The following is a 4,673-nucleotide window of genomic DNA, read 5'->3' as shown; positions in this document are numbered from 1 at the left end:
ACTCGCCTCTCTGTGGATCCAACGCCAGCTCTTCGGAACACTCTCTTTTCCCTAGTGAATGAGGCAGAAGGTCAAGGACATATCACCAAACATGAGGCAGAGTTTCTCACAACTAGCAAGGGTATTACATTTCTATACCTTGCCGAAAACTCACAAGAACAGGCTGCCACTCCCGGGGAGGCCCATAGTGGCAGGTATGGGTTCCCTTTTGGAACCATTATCGCAATATTGCGATTTGTTTTTGAAACCCCTGATTCAACCAACTAGTATGTATTTGAAAGATACAAAAAGTCTGCTTGCTCTACTTCAAGACATTGTGATCACAGAAGATTTCACTTACCTGGTAACACTAGATATAGAGAGTCTTTATACCTGTATCCCTCAGGACTCTACTATTAGAGTGATTGAGGCCACTTTGGAAAACAGCACTTGGGAGTACACCACACCCAAGAAGTTTGTCGTTGATTGTGCCACTCTGGCACTGAAAGAGTTTTCTTTTAATATCGAGGCGTTTTGTACCTCCAATCAACTGGTACGTCAATGGGCAGTACTTTTGCCCCCAGTGTGGCCGGGTTATAAGTACACGACTTCGAACGCAGGCACATATTATCTGACCTCAATCCATATCATCCCTTTGTATTATTCTGGCTAAGATACATAGATGATGTGCTTATCATCAGGCAATGCCCTGAGAATATCCTCCTCGATTTTTTCACTTGGATTAATACATGTGATGCCCATTTGAAATTCACACATTCACATCACAAGAATGAAATGGTGTTTCTTGATGTAGTAATCTCCAAAGTTGGCAATAGTTTACAAACCAGGACACATCATAAGCCAACGGCTAAAAACAATCTGCTACATTTCACGAGCTACCATCCTCGCCCTTTACGGGAAAATCTCCCTTTTGGCCAATTTTTAAGGCTAAGAAGAAATTGTAGCGAGGTTTCAGTTTTTAAAAATCAAGCTGACGAACTAACTGAGAAACTCCAGAATCGAGGTTATCCTGACAGGATTCTTAAGAAAAGTTGCAAAAGAGCTCGCATCAAAACAGAGAAGCTATTTGGATGAGAATATCACCAGAGGTTCAGAACCACCGCCGCTAACGTGAGTGACTTCCTTCAATGCTGCATCCAATGCTGTTAGCAAATCAATCCGCAAACATTGGAGGATTCTAGAGAGCAATAATCACCACTGGGACAAACCTCTTTTTTCATACAAGCGGGCATGAAGCCTAAAGGACACTCTGGTCCATACTCGTCCCAGGATTTAAATCATTGACCAGCAAGCAACTGTTCTGAATGCATGGGGGCTACCACCGGTGGTGGGCCACTTTCCTTGCGGTTCGTGCAGCATTTGTCATTTGACAACTACATCTAAACAACTTGACCTGGAGCAACGAAAGCAATGGCTACAAAAATCCCACACTAACTGCAATTCCACCAATGTGGTTTACTTAATTACCTGCCCGTGCAAGTTAAGATATGTGGGCATGACTATGAGAAAGATCAAGCAACAAATTTGTGAGCATCGTAGCAATATTCGTTGTAAGAAAAATAGCACGAAATTGACAGACCATTTTCTTCTACTGAATCACACCACTAATGATCTACACTGGACAGTGATAGAGCATTTACCACCAGGAACAACCTCTCAACAGTCTCTTTTTGAAAAAGAACAAAGTTGATTTATCGATTGTCCACCCACCAGATGGGACTAAATGATAACATCCCATGGGGCTCTGTCCTGAAACGTTGATCTGTGCTTTCCAAATTTAGCAGTCAGTATTTGTGGTTCTATAAATGTATTCTCTGAATATTTTAAAGAAGAGATGAATGTGTCCCCTGAATATTTTAGTTTTTGAAAAACTACTATACTTCAGTTTTTTTACTAATATAGTGGTGGGTTATTGCCTTGTTTTCTAGCTGACCCTTAGCTTGCATCCTTAAAAAAGAGAGCCGTTTTAGACCCTTGGAGGGCTCATTTCCCCCTGTTGCATTAAGCAACAATTGATGTTCCTTTTGCTAAGCATCAAGCGGGACGTAGTCTAACTTAGATACTAAGGCTGGTTTTTGAGTAATACTAATGTAGTTATTGGTCCTGCTTCGTTGCTGCCTAGACTCACAAATATACGATAATATCGGTCCGCACTGTCGGTCATAATGAATACCTTTATTATCCTAGGCAAAGATGACACTTCAGACTAGAATTAACTTAGGATCCCTGTAATCAAACATAATGGTAACAGAACACACATTTAATGCACAGCTTTTTCAAAGATGCTGCGCTTCCAAACAGCTTGTGCGCACAGTAATAATAAAGTTTGGTTCCACTGTTATTTACGAGTGGGGCAACATTTTTGTTGTTTTAATCCAAGTATAATGGTAACAGAACACACATTTAATACACAGCTTTATCAAATATCCAGCGCTTTTACACAGCTTGTGCGCACAGTACCAATAAAGTTTGTTTTAACTGGTATCATGAGCGGGGCAACGTTGTCGTTGTTCAAGCAAATGCCGGCCTGACGTAAGCGCGTCACAAGTTGCTTCACGCAATCATGTGGCTGTGGAACTGTATTTGTATCACGAAGTCATTACAATCGTTAATATTCGGGCCAGGGAGGACTGACGTAGGTTCGCTACGGGAGCACACCAGTTGGGAATAAGTACATTAAAGGAGAACACTATCTTTCACCTTCACTACCTGGACTTTGACGGGCTGATAATTCCTTTGTGTCTTGCCCTTTAGATACCCGGGTGTTCGCTTCCCTCCCTGCTGGACCCATAAAGTAATTAACTTCAAAAATCAATGTAAGCCTTTTTCTCCCACGTAATGTTGTGTTTGTTGTTCTTAATTTATGCACGTTTTTGATCCCGATTTATAACATGGGATTATAGCGTTTTCTAACATGAGCATTTCTGAGAGTATGTTGTCGCCTTTGAAACTATGAGCTTTTCGTAGAATGACCTGCATATCCCAATGGGATGTTTGCCTGCTGTGCTATACATATAGTTTACCGTATCAGCAAGCCCAACATAGACTCAAATTCTTTCCTTCCCAAATAGGGCTAAACTAAGACAGACTGTCATAGCGGTTGTGAGACATTTCGAGACACCTATATACAGTGTCTTGCCAACAGCATCAATGCATTTTGCATAATTACAGCTCGGGACATTAGTGCCTGTATTTTTGCTAGTAACTTGCCTGCTTTTGTTTCGCAACCATTTTTTGTTGAATATATGTTCTTTTGATTCTTTATTGCAGGCTCTAATGGTCTACGACTCTACGAGAGACCACACCGGTATAACTGTGAGTTGTACTACACCAATTGTTACTCAGGTTAGGGTGCGCCTTAGGGTGCGCATACCGCCGTGGAACTGATAGTAGGTCCTGAAGAATGCTTAGCTAGTTGCATATACAAGCAGAAACATGTTGACCAATTTTTTACACTTAAATCTGATGTTACTGGCTACTTTATAGAACCAGTTCACGTCCATCTCCCTCTTTTTAATGGTTATTGGTCAACCTTTAATAAATTAGTTGATAGGCCAGAACCAGTCACCTTTTAACTTCACATTCCTTTTCACTTCACGCACACACGTACTAGATTTTTCCTGCTCCGCTGTAAACCAGGCGTGGAAGCACACCAGGGAGGCATTAGTCCCCTCTGGTGGAACCCTAGGAAGAAGCATGTCACCGACCAGGTCGGTGAGTGTGGGTTCTTTTACAAACACTGTTTTTTGTCCTCAGCTGTTTTGTTTAACCAGGAGTTTCCTGTTTTACTATAGTCACTCTTTTGTTCTTGTTTATTGATTTTCAGGGGGTTTAAGAGTGCCTCTTTCCCTCTCTCTCTTGTTGTTATCCATTATATTAGGCAGCGTGCAACAGTGAGAGATTCTTTTTCTCTTTCTGTGTATTCAAACAAAGTTTTAGCTCTTCTCACTTTTTGCTCTCCTTTTGGGCGATGACATTCACAACATCATTGAGAACCTAGGCTTGTCTTATTCAAATGAGGAGACTGATGCCTTATTGGCAGACCCGTCACTTTTTTTCTGACCCCTCAATTGCCCAAACAATCTCACAAACTACCGAGTGGGAGAAACTAACTGATCAAAAAAGGATCCGCATACGGACTATTCTACATGGCACAATATTAGCTTCATACCTGACGAACAATGTAGGACCAAAAGGTCTCCTGGTGAGTAATGCCCCATGCATCTTTTTAGCTGATGCACAATTCAGAAAAGGATGGGCCCATATCGCGTGGCCCTGTACCCGCGACTGTTTAGTGCTGATCATAAAAATTTCCCTCAGACTTTCTGAAGACATATTGGTTGATATTCAACTAACAGAGAACAAGGGTATTATACCATATTTTTATACCTTGCCGAAAACTCACAAGAACAGGCTGCCACCCCCAGGGAACCACGCTGATGGGCTATAAAAAGTGCCTGGATGAACTGAATAAAGAAGTCAATGAGTATAAAGATTCGCTCACTCAGTCAAAAGCTCAAAAATTTCAAAAATACCTAACCAGATGTTCCTATACGAAGGTCTATCCTTACACCAGTCCAGACTACAGTCCACCTACCGGGAATGACCAGAGCACGGATGGTTCTGATGATGCTTCCACTGCCAGTGGCTCGAGTGGGGACAGGTATCGATCC

Source organism: Lissotriton helveticus, chromosome 11 (assembly GCF_964261635.1).
Source record: "Lissotriton helveticus chromosome 11, aLisHel1.1, whole genome shotgun sequence".
NCBI classification, from domain to species: domain Eukaryota; kingdom Metazoa; phylum Chordata; class Amphibia; order Caudata; family Salamandridae; genus Lissotriton; species Lissotriton helveticus.
Note: the sequence above shows the minus strand (reverse complement) of the source record.